Genomic DNA, 20,570 nt, shown 5'->3' with positions numbered 1-20,570 from the left:
CTGGCAAATTTTCTAATAAATTTTGCAATAACTGGTCAATTAAAGACAAAATGTTATCTACAGGAGCCTCAGAACTATTATACAGAAGATAAATGTTCTTAAGAACATCACTTACCACCTGTATGTTGTTTACTTTCATGGGAAATTTCATGTTTCCAATACATTTCACTTCAATATCATTATTGAAGACACTGAGTAATAAACAACTGCTTATAACTACGTGCCAAAAATTCTAGGGTAAGGATTATGCTTTAGTAACACTAGGCTCACACTGTCAGATTTGTTTATCACTACCCAGTCACTGTGCTTTTCACATTCATTCAACTTTGTTTTCATTTGTTCTAAACTATCGAACGATATCGCATCAATCATTTTCGCATGTGTGTCCACACTTTCTTGGATAGCAATTTGAAGAGCACGATTTTCTAAACACCCCCTACGAATTTCTGGGTCCTCTCGTACTGCAGTTTGATGACTCGACAAGTAAGATGGGCATCCAGGCAACTTCGATGGGATAGCATCTGAAAAATTAATAACGAAGTATGAAACCGATCTCACAGCATATAAGTGAAATAAAGATAGTTCTTATGCCACTGTACTTTACTAAGAGCGTGTTTCGTAACTCACCTTTTCTCAAGCGTCGACGATCCAACGGTGCTGTCAAGAGTATACCAGTTTTCGGGTCATACATGCTGGTACTGCTTAAAATGTCGTCCTTGTTGAAATGCAGTTCACATATCTAAAAACAAGCAAACAGTTCTCTTTAAAACATATAACGAAAATTAATGAGGTATGAGATTATAAATACGTTCTTCTGTTTACTGTATTTTGTTCAGCTGTACTACATTTCAAGTAACTACGACACACTAACCAAACAAATACACTGATACTTACAACAGAGTGCTTACTCGGTGTCCAGTCTTGTCTGTGAACAGCCGATAACCATTTTCGTCTTAAATTCTCGTCAGATGGAAAATAAAATACACTGACTTTAGGTCCATTATCGTAATTGCCCCTGCAATTCGGCATACAACACCTTCGGGGCATCGTAACTGAGTATAGATCAAATAACCACTCACGAACAGCACAAAGTACAATATGGAAACGCTACGAATCACGTGTGTCGGTAGTCGGTTCCTAGCTTCTCAGACCCCTACCTGTGACGTCACAGGCTCCTTAGACTCACGATGTGAGGCCTTGTTCCTAGGTGGCGTTGGATCTACCCATCTAATCTTCAGCATTCTTCTTGTCTAAACTGTTTATCGTCTACATTTGACATCCATACATGGCTACACTCCATACAAATCCTTGCTTACCCGATTGCTTATTTCAACCACTTTCGGATAAAGTGCGTTACTATCAGATGTCACACCTCAAGATCCTTGCTTCGCCCCAACGCACTTGTATTTTAGTGATATCGACCGACGCAACTCCCGGAAGCTCCAACAAAATTTATCCTCTCGGAAGGGTAATTGAGTTGTAAAATTTTATTTTATTAGGTAAATTTCATATGACTATGTTTTATATGAATTTATTCTCCTGTAGTCAACAGACCCCAGATGAAATGACCGCATTTGGAATTAAGTTATGCCTCCTAAACTCACTTTTGTTTATTGTAAAGTATCCATCTAGTTAAAATTTTAGAACATCAGTTCTTGTTCTATGTATTATGATTAATCCAAACACACATACTCACGCACACACACACACACACACACACACACACACACACAGATACACACACACACACACACACACACACACACACACACACAATGCACTGACAGACACAGATACATCGAGCATTAGAGATCTTAAGTTGTAATGACGAACTTTTCCAGTGCGGTGATGTCTGTAGAACACTTTTCATCCAAAACGCATAACGATGCACCTTCTACACAAAGCTGAAAATCAACTTCGTACTCAGATTTCATAAATATATGAAAAATAATAAGTAAGAAATTAGTAACAGAGAGCAATATTTTCTTGAGATTATGTCATCTTTAGTGGCAACAGTCATTTGTTATTATTAATGCAAAGTATTACATTACGGAAACACCGGGTAAGTACAGTGAAGAGCCAAAGAAACAAGTACACCTGCCTAACATCGTGTAGGGCCCCTACGAGAACGGAGAAGTGCCGCAACACGACGTGGAATGGGCTCGAATGTCTGAAGTAGTGCTGGAGCAAACTGACACCATGAATTCTGCAGGGTTGTCCATAAAGCCTTAAGAGTACGAGGGGGTGGAGATCTCTTCTGAACAGCAAGTTGCAAGGCATCCCAGATATGCTCAATAACGTTCATGTTTGGGGAGTTTGGTGGCCAGTGGAAGTCTTTAAACTCAGAAGAGTGTCCCTAGAGCCACTCTGTAGCAATTATGGACGTGTGGGGTGTAGTATTGTCCTGCTGGAATCGTCCAAGTCCCTCGGGATGCACAATGGACATGAATGGATGCTAGTGATCAGACAGGATGCTTACGTACGTGGCACCTGTCAAGAATCGTATCTAGACGTATCAGCGGTCCCATATCACTCCAACTGCACTCGCCCCACACCACTGCACAGCCTCCATCAGCTAGAACAGTCCCCTCCTGACATGCAGGGTCCATGAATTCATGAGGTTGTCTCCAAAACCGCACACGTCCATCCTCTCGATACAATTTGTGTCGTGCAGTCATCAACGGCACACGAGTGGGCCCTCGGCTCTGAAAGCCTATATTGATGATGTTTCATTGAATGATTCGCACGCTGACACTTGCTGGCTGCCCAGCATTGAAATATGCAACAATTTGCGGATGGGTTGCAATTCTGTCACGTTGAACGATTCTCTTCAGTCGTCGTTGGTCCCATTCTTCCAGGACATTTTTCCGGTTGCATCTATGTCGGAAATTTGATGTTGTACCGGATTCCTGATATTCACGAATGAAATGGTCGTACGGGAAAATCCCCACTTCATCGCTACCTCAGATATGCTGTGTCCCATCGCTCGTGCGCCGACTATAACACCGCGTTCAAACTCGTTCAAATGTTGATAACCTGCCGTTGTAACAGCAGTATACAATCTAACAACTGCGCCAGACAATTGTTGTCTTATATGGGCATTGCCGACCGCAGCGCCATATTCTGCTGTTTACATATCTCTATATTTGAATACGCATGCCTATAGCAATATTTTGGCGCTTTAGTGTAGTTGCTTCAAGTAAAGATAGTCTCTTCAGAAATGTTGTGATGGTCACTATTCACGGATAATACCTTCAGCCAGGCAGGTAAAATGCCACGGAACGTGAAAGACAAACGAACAGACTGAGAGACTGATGCGTTGCCGTGGTGTTTCCAGATTGGAGAGTTAACGTTGCTCCGGGGGAGTCAACTGTTAAGGTCATCAGTTCCTAAGCTTACACACTACTTAACCTAAATTATCCTAAGGACAAACACACACACCCATGCCCGAGGGAGGACTCGAGCCTCCGCCGGGATCAGCCGCACAGTCCATGACTGCAGCGCCCGAGACCGCTCGGCTAATCCCGCACGGCAAGTCTGGTGTAGACAGCGACATGCTCTTGCACTCCGGACGCTCTAACTTCCACCTACGGTCGATTAGTAGGTTTTCCGAGTAAATGAAACCCAATTCTCCCTGGGAAACTGAATTTGCTCTATCTCACGGTGTTGCTCCAAGTTTTGTTGTGCCCTGTGACATTCAGTGGAATCCGAGGATTTGCAGTTTAATAGGTGGCAGCTGCGATTTGGGCAGAGTAGAGAGAGAATCAACAGTCACAGTATTGCATCCTGCTGACGTCCAGATGTTGAAGTAAGAGTTGCAGTGTCGAGAAAGGAAAATGTTCACTGGGACGCTGAACTGGTAAATTTATTTATTCATTTATTTACTTGCTATTCTCCCCCTGCCCCCGCCCCTGAAAAAAGTACGCGGTTAATTTGGGTCGTATTTCATGTTTCTTACTTTTATTACAACTTCTGTACAATTACATCTACTTTATATCACTTGACTGTTGATTTATAGTTTATTGATTTTACTGCAGTTTATAGATTGATACTTCTACCTGATTTCTATATATAGCTGTTGATCTTTTACAATTACTTTAATTCTTTCGTGTATCTTCGTAGCCTATGTGTAATCGTGTCCAGCTTCACGCAGGTGCATAGTGCACACAATGGTTTTCTTTCTCGTTAAGTCCAAAGCGTTAACCTACATATCGTTTGCACAACTACTTTCCTGATGAGTACAGTTGACAGCTTCCCATGAAAGTATTTTTGCTATTCCCAAATCTGACTTGTTCATTATATTCTAATGTTATAGATGATTCTTATTATCTACAGTTAGGTCCTATTTTGCCGACATTTTTATTCTTAATTTAAATATTTCGTTAGGGTTGATTGCTGATTCATAATCCGATATGTTTAGCAGCATTCGTGTCATCCCCTTATACACATTTGGTAGAATTAATACACATTTCTCTACCGTAATATAGCCGGTTTGTGGTGGTTATTTCACACAGATGTGGCTTGGTTTCCTGTGGATAATAACATGGTTGAGGCCAGGAGCGAGAACCCTTCAGCTGTGTTTTGTGCTACCAACTGATCTATGCAGGTGTGTATTTAGCTTTTGCCTTTATAGTTGTTTTGTCTTCAAGGCCAGGCCTTAAGATATATCTTCCATATATGGCCTGTAGATTACCTAGGCAAGAATGCTTGCATCTTCATTGTCATACCGTACATGGTAGGAGCTTCATTTACAAACACCGATCTACTACATTTTTATCCGTATGCTGTGTCATTTTTTTCCTTGCGTTCATGAAACCTGCCTTAAGCGCTCCTTGTTAGTGGTTACTTCCTTTGTTTATTCTTTTCAGGCTACTCGCGTCCACAGTCTTGCAATATTTTAGAAAGGACAACATGTTCAACAGGATTGTTCTTAAATGTATCTATTAATCGAAATTGCAGTTTCGGCGTAATATGTCATTCTCAGCGATACCGCACTATGCAATGCGCCAATAAATCGTTCTTATTAAGTAGGATTGGTTCATGACTGCCCTCTGTGGGACTCCAGCGTGAAGTTGGAATGTCTCTGAGACATGAACTCGGCAGCTTTTGCTGTGCAACGTTCCGACGATACTCAGTCATTTTGTTGAAAGTTTCGTATCTCAATCAGCGCGAAATCCATGTCTCACATTATGGCCACTTCGTCACGGTTTCCTTTGAACGTTCCAGAAATTTCTATTGCAAGTTTCAACCGTAGGTCGTTGTATGAGTATTTTCTTCTAAACGTTTATTGTCTTAGGGGATAAGCTGTCTGTCTTCAAATATCCTGCGCCGGCGCCAACATGTTTGGAAGCGAAAACGTCCTGTAATTTCTTGAATGGATATTCGCCCTGTGAGGTTACGGGATTATTATTTTGTTGAAGTGCTACTTGTAGCAGTAGAAACGCCTAAATAAGACCGTGTGTTGGCTCATTTTGGGTAATCATGAATAGAAACTCGGAGAGCAGATTTGTTGAACGCAAATTCACTGCACGTGGTAGCATTTCATAAAAGTAGAGAGATTTGGAAAGTTAAATTTAATTTTTCATTACAAATAATAACTACTCTTACCAAAAGCATTGTTAGAAATTAGGATTATCTATTAGATTCTGTAATCGATTACGCCATTCGCCTGGCCATTCTTCCAGCAAGGCGTTTCATCACCTTGGATCATTATACACTGTTGATTCACATCAAAATGAAGCCTGAAAAGCTTCCTTTTGCATCGTGGACAACTGCGAGGCGTGCAGAAGGAGATGCCGGCAGACGCGTGGAGCCATGCCGAGTCCAGTAACGTCGCCAGCTGGGTTCTCGATTGAGGATCCATGACGTGAAGAGGCCGATCGAAGGGGTCCCACAGTTTCTCGATTGGACTTAAATCCAGGTAATTTTGTGAACAAGGGAATACGGTAAATTCATCCTGGTGTTTTTCGAAATACGCGGGTACATTACAAGCTGTCCTGCATTGTCCTGCTGGAAAATGTCATCGTGTCGAGGAAAAACAGACTGCGTGTAGAAGTGTACATGATCTCCAAGAATAGATGTATACTTGTGTTGATCCATTGTGTCTTCCAGAAGAACATCACTTAGAGAATGACACGAACACGTTCCCAAGACCTTGTTGAAGAGTGTTTTCCTCCAGACGTTACACGCAGTAAACGCTAACGGCCATCTGTCCCATGGAGCGTAAAACATGATCCATTTGGAAAGGCCACCTGTCGCCACTCAGTGAACATGGACGTGCGGTACTGGCGTGCATGTTCCAGCCTTCCTCGGCGGTGAACAGCAGCCAACAGGCGAGCATGAACCAGGCACCAGCTGCGAAGTCCCACACGAGCAACGTTCGCTAGTCTGGCGCTGAGGAGCCACTGTTGACGCCCTTGGTTCATCTGAGCTTTCAGATGTTGAGCAGTTGTACGTACGTCTATTATCTCGAGTCTATTCGCCCGTACACATTTCCACAGCCGTAGTTTACCCCTTCATATATGGCCTGTGGTGCACCATAATTGCCTCGGCGTCAGTTTAGGATAGAGCCATTTCACCAAGCACGGTGTATTTTTATCACAGCGGCACACGAACGGTTTAAAAATTTTGCCGTTTCGGAAATGTTTCCAATCTTGGCCAGAACGTCAATGATCTTGCCTTTCTGAAAAACAGATAAATGTGCTTCGTTTCCGCCTTACGGTAATGGCTACACTGTTTGCCGTGACCAGCCGCACCCCTTCCCCTTCTACGCTTTATATTCTCTCCACTGCTAATACTGTCACTTGTCGTCTGTCAGTGGTTATTGAACTCTTGAAGTGCAACATAGGCAGTGGTCACATTAGTCTAACGGGACAGTGTAGTTTCATTTCGTAGGAATGGGTGCATGAAAGATGTACAAACTTTTGATGATGTCTACTTCATACAGTATCGTCAAACACGTTTATAACTGCATATCACTTTTTGTGTGTGTCTCTATGAACCACCATATATCTAACAATCAGCATTAGCACATAACGCCTTTCATTCTACTCATTTGCTACAACCAGGAGAATAGAATGTGTTGCCAATGTTGCTCTGCTGCTAGAATTTCATAAAGATTTTGTCACATTAACAGTGACTTTGATGTTGCACTGCCTAATCTTGCGTACTGTAATACAATTTAAATTGTCGCTCAGCAACACACTGAGTATCGAATACAGCACTAGATTTGTGACTGGACCGTATACTTTTTATGAGATAAGATCCAGTATATAATTCTCAGTGAGGACACATTTCGGCTATTATCCCATGAGTTTCAGGTTACATGCCAACTGCGTTGCAGCAGTATTAACACCAGTTTCCGTCAGATCACCAATATTAAGCACCGTCGGGATTGACTAGTACTTGGATGGGTGACCGCCGGATCTGCCGAGCATTATTGGCAAGCGGGGTGCACTCAGCTACTTGATTGGGAAGTAGCGGCTATTGTCACGCAAACTGACAACGGCCGGGACAGCGGTGTGCTCACCACCTGCCCCTTCGTATCCGCTTCCAGTGGCGCCTGTGGGTTGAGGATGACACTGCCATCGGTCCCTACCATTCGGCCTTCAAGCCCTGTTTGGACAGAGTTTAGTTTGCTTTTCCCTTTATATATGTCGCATTGATTTCTCCATTTCTACGGGTCCTACTTCCAAAAAGTACTCATTCTAAAATTTATGAACTGTGAGAGCATTTGAAGATTTCTTCAAAAATTTATATGGTGTACCAAAGGAAAGGAACATCTTCAGTACGATCTCCCAGTTCGGCATCCTGCGAGATGTGATATGACGTGCACACCTAGCATCAGTAGCTGTTCCGTTTCCTTAATAGTTCAGTTTTTCTCGATTGTCTCTCTTTATAATCCTCTCATTATACCATTTGACAGCCCTTCGCAAACTTTTCTGAATAGTTTTGCGCTACTGCTACCGTCGCAGGTTCGAATCCTGCCTCGGGCATGGATGTGTGTGCTGTCTTTAGGTCAGTTAAGTTTAAGTAGTTCTAAGTGTCGGGGACTGATGATCTGAGATGTTATGTCTCATAGTGCTTAGAGCCATTTGAACCATTTTTTAAATTGGTATGCTATTACTTTCATATCTAAATTTTTTAATGAATGAAATTCTAGCTGTGCATAACGAGTTTGGTTCTTTCTGACTCAGGTTTTAAAATGATGAACCAAAACAATACGAGCACCACCCATCGCGATGTTGAATGGCGCATGCTGGTGTTGCGAACACTTGCCGAGCTATGGAAAAAGTATATAAGAGGAGCAGAGACGATCGGGGTATCATTGCAGCCACAATACGGGCTGGAAAGAGGAAAATCCACTGACATACGCTATTTTGACAAACGGCGGATTCCTGTAGCCCAGCAGCTGGGAACGAGTATTTCGGAAACAGCTAAGCCGGTCGGCTGTTCGCTGGCTGCTGTCGTGGGCGTCTATGGAAAGGGGTCGAAGGACGGTGAAACTAAGTAGTAGGCGACAAGACATTGGACATCAAAAAACGTAAAGCAGCAGTCATCAAAACCAAGTAGTAGGCGAAAAGACATTGGACATCAAAAAACGTAAAGCAGCAGTCATCGAAAATTGGCAGATCTGACGACAGACTACAAGGCTAGTGTGGGCTTAAATTTCCCGGAGCGCACGGTTCAGCGCACTTTGTTGAACATTCGGCTCTGCTGCAGGCGCGTCCTACGTGTTCCCATATCGATCAAACAACGTAATATTTATAATGCTCCATGAGACCCCAAATAAACCACGATTCAATGTTTTTGCAGCAAGCAATGAATGCTTCATGTGTGATTAGTGACAGATGACTCTGCTGTTCCCTTGTTGCTCCATTCCACCGGGGACATAGTACAGCGCAAATTAAAAGTAAGTAGAAATCGGTTGAAAAGGGATCATTCCGAAGTGTAAATAAACGACCTTTATGAAACTTGGCGGGTATGTAAAAGAGTCAAAATAATGCAATACGTATGTTTTCGTTATCGCCCACTTTCACTCCCAAGGGGTACAACATACCCCAAAAGATGTTTTGGCATATTAGGTCTAGAGGGAATATCTTCGAACCCATTATAGATTAAAAAGGTGTTTCATATAAAAGTTGAAAAGTAATTAACGTTCTTCTAAACTGTATAATTAACTTTTGTAATAATCTGAAATTTTGCCAAATACGCCACCAAAATTATTTAAAACAAATGAAAACTTTTGTTACAACATAAATTAAAGACGCTTTCACGCCACACACATCCATGTGTAATAAAGCTGGTTTCTGAAATACCGTTTTTGGAAAATAACGTGGGAACAAAGTGCTGTTCATAACACCTATTTAAAGTATGTAAACGTTCATTATTCTTCTAATCATTTGTTAATTTACTTTTGTTTTCTGTTTTAAATTGTTACTTCACGGTTGACAATCACGTTTTCTTTTTGTTTTTTAGTTTACAATTTCAAATACATGTATTCTGTTAATTTAAAATTGTAATGAACTCATTTTTATAATACATTATCATTGTAATAATGATAATCTGCAAAGAAATGCTTTTTTCAAACTTAATGAATGCTGGTGAAGTATTCTGCAAAATTTGAAACTATTACAAAATTTAATTGAGCTGATTTAAAGGACGGTAATTACATTTCAATTGTCATACGAAACACACGTTTTCTGAATCATGGTTTCGAAGATACTCTCTCTAAAACATGCTAAATTACCTTTCGGGTTGTGTTTCGCACCTTAAAATCAGAATTGGGCGTAAACAAGAAATGCGTATTGCATTATTTTAATCCTCCTGAAAACATTTATTTACAGATGGAAATGATCCCTTGAAAGAAGACCATGCCGTTTAACTGTATAAATATAAGCCCGTAAATCGGAGGAACACTTCACAAAACTTTGTCCATCCGTCCTGGTACGCTAATCTTATATATTGTTTCAACTGCTGGACGTTCGTATGGATAAAGGTCGGGACACATACGTCCGGGCCGTGTCAGGGCCGAGCGTCGGATGAGTGACGGCCGTACTCCGGTCCGTTCCAGCAGGGGCCACACATGACCGGGGTACGTCCGTGTCTTTGTTGTTCCTTGTAGTGACTCGGACGCGGTGAGCTGTGTTTCTGTTTGTGAAAGCTGTAAAACATGTTCACTAATTTTCGTAATAGTTAATTAGGACTTGTAGCACTTGCTTTAGACGAAGAGGAAACAGAACGAAGGCAAACAAGAAGAAGAAAATTATGGATCCACAGTGCCTGGAAAACAAGACCAGTATAGGGAGAGTTTCGAACACTATTTTCTCACCTCGTAGATGATGAGACTACGTTTTATGAATATTTTAGGATGACGCAGTACACCTTCTGTGAACTTTTAAAGAAACGAGAACCAAGACTGAGAAAAAACGACACGTTCTGGAGAGAAAATATAAAAATGCAGTAAATGAAGCAGGCAAAAAGGAATACAAACGTCTCAAAAATGAGATCGACAGGAAGTGCAAAATGGCTAAGCAGGCATGGCTAGAGGACAAATGTAAGGAGGTAGAGGCTTATCTCACTAGGGGTAAGATAGATACAGCCTACAGGAAAACTAAAGAGACCTTCAGAGAAAAGAGAACCACTTGTATGAATATCAAGAACTCAGATGGAAACCCAGTTCTAAGCAAAGAAGGGAAAGCAGAAAGGTGGAAGGAGTATATAGAGGGTCTATTAAAGGGCGATGTACTTGAGGACAATATTATGGAAATGGAAAAGGATGTAGATGAAGATGAAATGGGAGATATAATACTGCGTGAACAGTTTGACAGAGCACTGAAAGACCTGAGTCGAAACGAAGCCCCGGGAGTAGACAAAATTCCATTGCAACTACTGACAGCCTTGGGAGAGCCAGTCCTGACAAAACTCTACCATCTGGTGAGCAAGATGTATGAAATAGGCGAAATACCCTCAGACTTCAAGAAGAATATAATAATTCCAATCCCAAAGAAAGCAGGTGTTGACAAATGTGAAAATTACCGAACTATCAGTTTAATAACTCACGGCTGCAAAATACTAACACGGATTCTTTACAGACGAATGGAAAAACTAGTAGAAGCCGACCTCGGGGAAGATCAGTTTGGATTCCGTAGAAATGTTGGGATACGTGAGGCAATACTGACCCTACGACTTATCTTAGAAGCTAGATTAACGAAAGGCAAACCTACGTTTCTAGCATTTGTAGACTTAGAGAAAGCTATTGACAATGTTGACTGGAATACGCTCGTTCAAATTCTGAAGGTGGCAGGGGTAAACTACAGGGAGCGAAAGGCTATTTACAATTTGTACAGAAAGCAGATGGCAGTCATAAAAGTCGAGGGGTATGAAAGGGAAGCAGTGGTTGTGAAGGGAGTGAGACAGGGTTGTAGTCTCTCCCCGATGTTATTTAATCTGCATATTGAGCAAGCAGTGAAGGAAACAAAAGAAAAATTCGGAGTAGGTATTAAAATCATTGGAGAAAAAATAAAAACTTTGAGGTTCGCCGATGACATTATAATTCTGTCAGAGACTTGGAAGAGCAGTAGAATGGAATGGATAGTGTCTTGAAAGGAGGGTATGAGATGAATATTAACAAAAGCAAAACGAGGATAATGGAATGTAGTCGAATTAAGTCGGGTGATGTTGAGGGTATTAGATTAGGAAATGAGACACTTAAAGTAGTAAAGGAGTTTGGCTATTTGGGGAGAAAAATAACTGATGATGGTCGAAGTAGAGAGGATATGAAATGTAGACTTCCAATGGCAAGGAAAGCGTTTCTGAAGAAGGGAAATTTGTTAACATCGAGTATAGATTTAAGTGTCAGGAAGTCATTTGTGAAAGTATTTGTATGGAGTGTAGCCATGTATGGAAGTGAAACATGGACGGTAAATAGTTTGGACAAGAAGAGAATAGAAGCTTTCGAAATGTGGTGCTACAGAAAAATGCTGAAGATTAGATGGGTAGATCACATAACTAATGAGAAGGTACTGAATAGGATTGGGGAGAAGAGGAGTTTGTGGCACAACTTGACCAGAAGAAGGGATCGGTTGGTAGGACATGTTCTGAGGCATCAAGGGATCACCAATTTAGTATTGGAGGGCAGCGTGGAGGGTAAAAATCGTAGGGGGAGACCAAGAGATGAATACACTAAGCAGATTCAGAAGGATGTAGGTTGCAGTAGGTACTGGGAGATGAAGAAGCTTGCACAGGATTGGGTAGCATGGAGAGCTGCATCAAACCAGTCTCAGGACTGAAGATCACAACAATAACAACAACACGGCGTCACAAGGGAGCGTTCTTTGCATTGAAAGGGGCGGAGAGTGACTGTAGCGTCGATGCTGCGCCGACCAGCTGATGTGCAGTCTAGTCGTCAGCTCGCCACTCTCGCCTCGCGGTAATCCGTCCATTGGCGAACATGAAACAGGTTAACGGTGCTCTCAGTGTTGCCCTAGCAATGTCTATTCAACTTAGCCTTAGTCTTTTACTACTACAGTAGACATTACGATGTTCTATATGATATAATAAACACATACGCTATTGAGAAGAAAAATATATGGTTGTCCACTAAGTTAAATTTAGTTGCTAAGTGAGTGGTACAAAAATTAATAGCAATCATTAAGCAGGACTGGTAAGAAACTTTTAAATGAAAAACCTTTGGATATCACAACCTATATACACTAGACACTAGTAATCACTCAAACCATTTCACTGTGTGGGCAAGAAGAAATGTAATGCATATAATCTAGGTTAGACAGGTAGAAGGTGAAAAGAAAGAAAAAAATTGCATATGGCTGTAACACATCCTAGTTAAATCTCACTCAATTCGAGTGTCCTCTTGAAACCTCATAATAACCAGAAATTAATGTTTGTACTTAAGGACAATAGCAGCTGTAATATATATACAGATTCAGACACATCACAATATATCACTCAGTCGTTAATCTTGCTCACTATAGTATAATTTAATTTTTTCCACTTGGTGATTGCCCTTGTGGCATGAGGTGTGCTGTTGATTATACCCTCAAAATAGGTAATATACTCTTTCCACTTGCTATGTTTCCAGTTTCGCACTTGGTCATCCAACACATTGTGCCTTGAATTCTGATATCCGTAGCCGCCACCGTCGCTTCTATGACCACAATGGATACAGAAACCACCGTAATGTCTCCTGTCATTATAATTATTCCAATGTCGTCCACTATGTCTATTGTCATGGTTTGAATGAGTATCTATATTGGGTTCGTCGCTTACTGATACTCTTCTATCATCTTCTCCTCCTCCTTTTCCTTGTGACTCATACAACGGGTTTAATTGTCTTGAGACTAATTTCATTGCCTCTGCATCATCTTTAGGGATAGCTAGCAACTTATCCTGAACTCCTGTCGGTAGTTTACTGATGATCAGGGACACTATTGCTTCTGTCGTCATTGGTTCATCTAAATACAAGTTCCTCTCATAATAATCTTGAAAAAACTTCTTTAAGTTCTGGCCACGGCCTCTCTCAAACCTTCTACCCTGGTATAGACTGTTACGTACTTCATTTTGCTTCCGTCTCGACCAATATTGTTGCAAAAATTCCTTTTCAAATTCAGCAAAGGTTGTACACTTATGTCCAATTCTCATACCCCAGGTACCAGCTTCACCTTCCAATCTTGCTGCAACGAAGCGTACCTTTCTTTGCTCATCCCATAATTCAGGCAACACGCCCTTAAATTGATCTAAGAAATTTTTAGGATGCCATCTTCCATTTGTTTCGAAGTTCTTAAAATTCCCTATGCCAAGGAAGACCTCATCATTTTGTATACCAATTAAGCTATCTCCAGCAATGCTTCCATCACGTAATAGTGATTTCACTTCAGTGTTCGCCTGCTGACCGACCTGATCCTTAGTCTTTCCTAACTCACTGCACACCTCTTCTACTCGCCGTGCGTACGCATCCTGGTTTAGCGCAACAGCTGATATCCTGTGTTTACAGTGTTTCACTTCCTCATCCAGTTGTTCGAAATGCTCATCGTAAACCTCAACCTTTTAATTAACTTCTTCCTTCACTTCCTTGACTTCTGATTCTACCTTTTCAAAACGTTTAGTATTGCCTGCAACGTTCTCCTCAAACCGAAGGGTCAGTTCATCTATTCTTTGATGACTTGACTCAGCCAGCTTCCTCAGATCCTCATTAGTCTCGTCAATCTTTTTACCGAGTCGTTCGTTTATCTGCTCTACCGATTGCTTAATATCTTCATTTTGGCACATAATATCTTCCCTCTGGCGCTTAATGTCTTCTTTCAACTGTTTATTATCATGGTTCAAATGGCTCTGAGCACTATGGGACTTAACATCAGTGGTCATCAGTCCCCTAGAACTTAGAACTACTTAAACCTAACTAACCTAAGGACATCACACACATCCATGCCCGAGGCAGGATTCGAACCTGCGACCGTAGCAGTCGCGCAGCTCCGGACTGAGCGTCTAGAACCGCGAGACCACCGCGGCCGGCTTTATTATCATGTAATAACGTTTTGAACATGTCAACGATAGTCATGTCAGACCTAAATCTACACTCATCCCGTCTAGGCGTTTCCATGATTGGTGACGACACTGCATTAGGACTTCCCATCTCTATTGATATATTACTGTCACCTATACCGGAATCCGACACTCTACTACTCCTTGCTTCTGTTTTCGTCTCCACCTGATTACTTTCGCCTAAAGAGTCTGCTTTCATCTCCCTGTCTACTGCAGTTGCGCGAACCTCATTAGTTGCCATATTGAACCACAGCAAGCGAGCAATAAACAAATCACAACAACACAGAATGGATGGCAATAACCAAAACCAAACTACAACGCCGTACACATTCAACGCTGCAATTCGTGCTCAGAAGCACATATAATATACAAGATCACGTAAAAGAAAAAAAAAGTGAATATAAGCTAACGTAAATATAGTTCTGCAATTGTATTAACTGTTATTAAAAATTAGATCACTAAGTAAGCAGTGTCTGACAGTGACATTTACTTTAGGTACGATCGGCAAAGTAATTATGGCTCGTAATTTTGTGAACAAAGTATTTCAATTGTTACTGATTGTAATTACATAATTATAGAACGCAATCTGCACTGCCAGTTAATTACTCTCGTTGCTTCAGTTGCGTGAGATAACGTTGTGATGCGCGACTTACTTTGAGTTGTCTTCTGGCTCCGTAGTCGAGGCTGTTGCGTAGCGCCGACTCAGTTGACGCCGTACGGCTGTCAGCACTGCGCCATCTCTTGCAAAGCGTGGTAATATTTGCAGCGTCGCTCCTAGGCGCCGCTCACGTCGTAGACGATGACGGCTGCCAAAAGGTTTTCACTTTCGCCCATAGGTGCCACTAGCGTCGTCTTCCATAATGGCTGCGAAATAACTGTTCCCTTTCGCACGTAGATACCGCTAGCGTCGTCAAAAGCGCACGAGCGTGGAGTATGTTTACTTCGTAGCACTAGCTCTTTGCACTGTCATGGACCGGACGAGTATATACACTGTGATACAAGTTCTTTGACCTACACATCCCAAAGCTTGCATGACGTCACTCAATAATATAAACTAACAATCAGTGTTTGTACACAAATGATTCACTCTCCTAATAAATTATTCGGCACTTCTTATCCGAAAATTGCAAGTCCTGAATACACATCGCCATGTAACATGCCCGGGAGTACGAATGGGTGGGGATTGTACATTTAAACTGTCTTCGTTGTTTCGTGACCGTGCGCCCTGTCCACACTACGTACCTGGTAATCCCGCGGCGGTCGTACTGTTTCTGCTCCACACTGCTGTTGGCTTGCCTAAAATTATTTATCGAAATATGCAAGCGAATAAGGGGAGCCACTCAACGTTAAAACACAACACTATTCGACGTCTGGTATGAACAACTATATTCTGAGACGATTAAAGGAAAATCGCAGGTTGCATCGAACGAAAGTTCTTATGCTCGTCACACATACAGATACCTGGGAATAGTCCTCCCTGTCACTAGTAATGATATAACACTCTTCGTAAAGTTAATTTTTCAGTTCTCAGTTCTCACTTGTATGAGCGTGCGCCTGTCTCGGCGCGGTTGATTGTTGATAATGCGGAAACGCGATGTTCGAACGCACTTCCTCACGCTCGCTACAAGACGCTGGCACTTCCCTGCGCTATTTTATGGTAACTAATTTTTACTGATTCACATTGGTTCATTCTGGGGGACCGAACACGGCGCGGATGATCGATGCTGTGCGACACGCAACGAGAGGAGACATAAATACGTTATCGACGGCACTGCTCATTTTTTCATTACTTCTTGACGCACTTTCCTCTGAATCACTTCCATATTTCAGCACTTTACTGTAACAGCACTTGTAGCAACACTTAAACCTGAATACTAAAAAACATGCAGAGCTACACACTACACAACATAACAGTACCGTGTCCCGCGCTCGACTCTACAGACGCGGCTGCCCGCAAAGATACTCCACAACTAAGCCAGCGATATGACAATACGCTTACAGAGGGTAAATTAAAGTCACCACCAACTACTATCGTATGAGTCGGGTACGTGTTTGAAATTAGGCTCAAGTTTTCTTTGAACCTTTCAGCAACTGTATCATCTGGACTGGGAGGTCGGTAAAAGGATCCAATTATTATTTTATTCCGGTTGCCAACAATGACGGCTGCCCATACGAACTCACAGGAAGTATCTACTTCAATTTCGCGACAAGTTAAACTACTTCTAACAGCAACAAACACGCCACCGCCAACAGTGTTTAGCCTATCTTTTCGGAACACCTTTAGGTTCTTCGCAAAAATTTCGGCTGAGCTTATATCCGGCTTTAGCCAGCTTTCTGTGCCTATAACGATTTGAGCATCAGTGTTTTCTATTAGCGCTTGGAGCCCTGGTACTTTCCCAAAACAGCTACGACATTTTACAACTGTTATACCAATGGTTCCTGTATCTATGTTCATGTGTTCAGCATGCACCCTTTGTGACTGAAGCCCTTCTTGTGTTTTCCCGAGACACTCTAACCTAAAAAACCTCCCAGTCCCCGCCACACAGCCCCTGCTACCCGTGTAGCCGCCTCCTGCGTGTAGTGGACACCTGACCTATTCAGCGGAACCCGAAACCTAGCCACCCTTGGGCGCAAGTCGAGGAATCTGCAGCCTACACGCTCGCAGAACTGTCTGAGCCTCTGATTCAGACCATCCACTCGGCTCTGGTAATGTCATTGGTAAATGTGAATACTGCCTGCAAAACCTGTCACGAATACAGTTAGTAGTAAACAAGTAATAACCTAAAACGTCATGCTTTATGCGGCAGTTTTGTAGAATGAGCAGCAAAAATGTAGTAACCGATAAATTTTTTCCTTTCATAATTTGGCCGTCTGCGATAAAAATCTTCGTAAAAGTTAGAAATTATGTGTAAGGTTTGCTGCAAGTCTCTAAGTGCTCTCATTCCCAAATACTGGACGACTAAAGTGTGTGTATTCTAGCATCGTGGACTACATTGCTTTTCCATCCCCACACCTTTGGTAGGTGTATGGCTCTTACCCCACAGTGCTTCTTTCCAGACGGTAAATGATATGTATACCAAGTTTAGTTGAAATATGTGCAGTGGTTCAGGAGGAGATGTGGACATACGTTATCGACGGCAGTACTCGGTGTACACATGTGTGACTAGGCAAAGGAGGCATGTAATCAGAGTTGCTGGTGTGGTAAATTGATTTATGATTGGTGGAAAAGGTGCAACTCTGGTTGTTAGCTTAAATTGTATATAATTGTTTTAAGATGTTACGGCATGTGTGGCAATGTTGTTTCTATCTGATTTAGAGCTCTAACGGCTAAATATTTTATTGTGTTTGTCTAAACCCGGTGGGAAGGCCTATTGAGAACTGTGGCGAATGTAAATGATACTTATACCAGATTCTCAACGAACTTTTTCAGGATGAGTCTTCAATTTCCTTCGTCGGCGACTGGTCTACTGTTTTGGCATTGTACTGTAATGACCTTGCAGATTTTATTTTAACGTTTTATGCTGGAATTCATTCAGTTACCAATTTTGAATTAATTGGAAGCTGAGGCAGAGATATCCCATAAGGGGAAGTATTTCACTGTTTAAAGTGTTTCATTTACTTAAAGGTAATTTAAACATTCCAGTATTTGAAATTTCCTGGCAGATTAAAACTGTGTGCCGGACTGAGACTCGAATTCAGATACAGTGTTGCATTTCGTGGGCAAGAGCTTTCTTCCAGGAGTTCAAGTTCTGCAAGGTTCGCATAAGAGCTTCTGTAATGTTTGGAAGATAAGAGACGGGGTACTGGCAGAAATGAACCTGTGAGGTTGGATCGTGAGTCGTGCTTGGGTAGCTCAGCTGTTGCCGGCACTGTAGCTCAGCGTGTTCGGTCATAGTGTTAACTGCTCTTTGTAATAAAAGATCTGAGTGAAGGGATCTGCAATGAACCTGAACAGGTGTCATCGGACGTCCATCCCCGAACGAATGCAACTAACAATAACGAACAAAATGAGGTCAAAAAAAAAAAAAAAAAAGAGGAAGTTGGTTGACCGAGTTCGAGTCTAAGTACGGCACACAGTTACAATCTGCCAGGAAGTTTCATATCAGCGCACACTCCGCTACTGAATGAAAATCTCCTTCTGCATTTCAATATTTGTCTGAAGAGTGTTTTATTGAACAATGAAGTGTGCTGAGTCCACCAGCGTATGCCTTATGTAAAATTTCTGATGCGAAATAAATTGTTAAATTTTCATTTGCTGAATGTGGTCTTGGCCGCTTACCACTCCTGGATCCCTGTATCCTTATCATTTCAGACATAATTGCTGCTACTGCTCCTTCAATAAACCAACAGCAGTGTAAATTATAAATCTCTTAATTTGGTTAATGACATCATGGACATTATGATGTTGATTTTTTTCGGGGTAGAGTGTGTGTGTGTGTGTGTGTGTGTGTGTGTGTGTGTGTGTGAGAGAGAGAGAGAGAGAGAGAGAGAGAGAGAGAGAGAGAGAGACCAACTCTATATTCACGCTGTATGAGATTACTGAATGACAAGGGTTTCCAAATGTTTAAGTGTGTTAAGTACTGTTCTAAAATATTAATGAAACACCCTTAGGCACAACTTCGTTACATACAAAAACGGGGAGTGACTAGAAGATAGTGTTGTGTCAACATCGCCTAAAGGATCCTAAGAGACACAGACTGATTTACAAGTGATGCCAGCTATATACGTTGTCATAAGACAGGTATGATTTATTGACTCATACAAATTCGAATATTCCCTAAGAAAATAACTTTTACTACGTCAAGTTGCTTTTTTGAGGTAGACGTATTGCGAGAACGTAAGCAGAGGCTAATTCTGGGAGTGTATAATTGTGACCTACAAATTATTCTTTTAATGACTTATTTTTAACAAGCGCTTAAGAGTCGACTTCTCACCACGGTGGTTAAATTGCTGTAACGTGGTAGCGTTAAAGAACCAGGGAGCAGATTTGGATTTGTTGGTGGAAGGAATGTGCACCTAATGAAGTGAACTTTTCTTAGGATGTCATCAGAAATTGATCTCTCTTGCATTTTATGAAAACTGTTATGAAATGAAGTTAGCATCTGTTACAGAAACGCACATCGGCAAAAAGTGGCCAAAATTAATATTAGCATCGACTGAAGTTGTTTAAAGTGTCCAGGTGAATCACATTTAGAAAGTAAAACACAACAAATTTAGCGGAATTTTATAAAAGCACACCCACAATACAGATACGCTAGCACTTGCCTTGCAACTGAGGAAAGGAGTAACGTTTACTAAAAGATTATTAGAACTTGCAAGCATTTCTGAAAGAAAGGTCACTGTTAATTATCCACAATTGAACGAAACACGTTCGAAATTATTTTGCTCACTATAAATTCGTTCGCCGACTGCGAATTCGTTGATGTCAGGTGTATTAGGTATAGATCTACTACAAAACAGTGCACCGATATCCAAAATGATTAAGGTGATCGCTCGGGATAAGCGGGAAATCCGGGTTCGGGTCCCGAGCGGGCACAGATTTTCTATGACACTAGTGAGCAATAGAGGTGATGTCAAAGGATTCGCAGTCAGCGAATAAATTTCAAAAAAAAACAGCCGAACTCATAAATCTTGAATTCTGCCATTTAGGTGATTAGCGCGTGATTGGCCCAGTTAACGATGAGGAACATTGCAAGTAATTTGCGCATTCTCCATGTGAGAAGAAGGCAGGCGTAGGGGTGCAAAACGTTACAGGGAAAAGAGCAGCGAATTACTGTGATGACCCTCAAGGAAGCGGAGCAGGAAAAGCGCTGCTTGTTTACGGTGACCTCCAGACGTGCGTGTCGCGCTCTGACAGCCGTGTGGGACGCTGGACAGTGCCCAGCGCCCACAGCATGCTGATTGCTGACGAGGCCTGCACGCTGCTGGGGTTCACCGGCCACCCACGTGACCCTGCCTAACAACGTGCCAAATGACAGCCGACCGCTCTCAGGGGCATCTGACGGAACGCT

General features: G+C 41.9%; 1 long non-coding RNA gene across 1 annotated transcript; it reads right to left on the bottom strand.

Annotated features, from left to right (window-relative positions):
• Positions 1–283: 283 nt before the first annotated feature.
• On the bottom strand, positions 284–15,300 carry LOC126251344 (uncharacterized). The gene is made up of 3 exons (XR_007545724.1): positions 15,213–15,300; positions 628–739; positions 284–521 (listed from the first exon to the last, which is right to left on the bottom strand). It is a non-coding gene; the product is annotated as an uncharacterized LOC126251344 (long non-coding RNA).
• Positions 15,301–20,570: the final 5,270 nt, after the last annotated feature.

Source organism: Schistocerca nitens, chromosome 4 (assembly GCF_023898315.1).
Source record: "Schistocerca nitens isolate TAMUIC-IGC-003100 chromosome 4, iqSchNite1.1, whole genome shotgun sequence".
In the NCBI taxonomy this organism is placed as follows: domain Eukaryota; kingdom Metazoa; phylum Arthropoda; class Insecta; order Orthoptera; family Acrididae; genus Schistocerca; species Schistocerca nitens.
The sequence above is the reverse complement of the archived record's forward strand: the minus strand, read 5'-3'. Positions and strand labels throughout refer to the sequence as shown.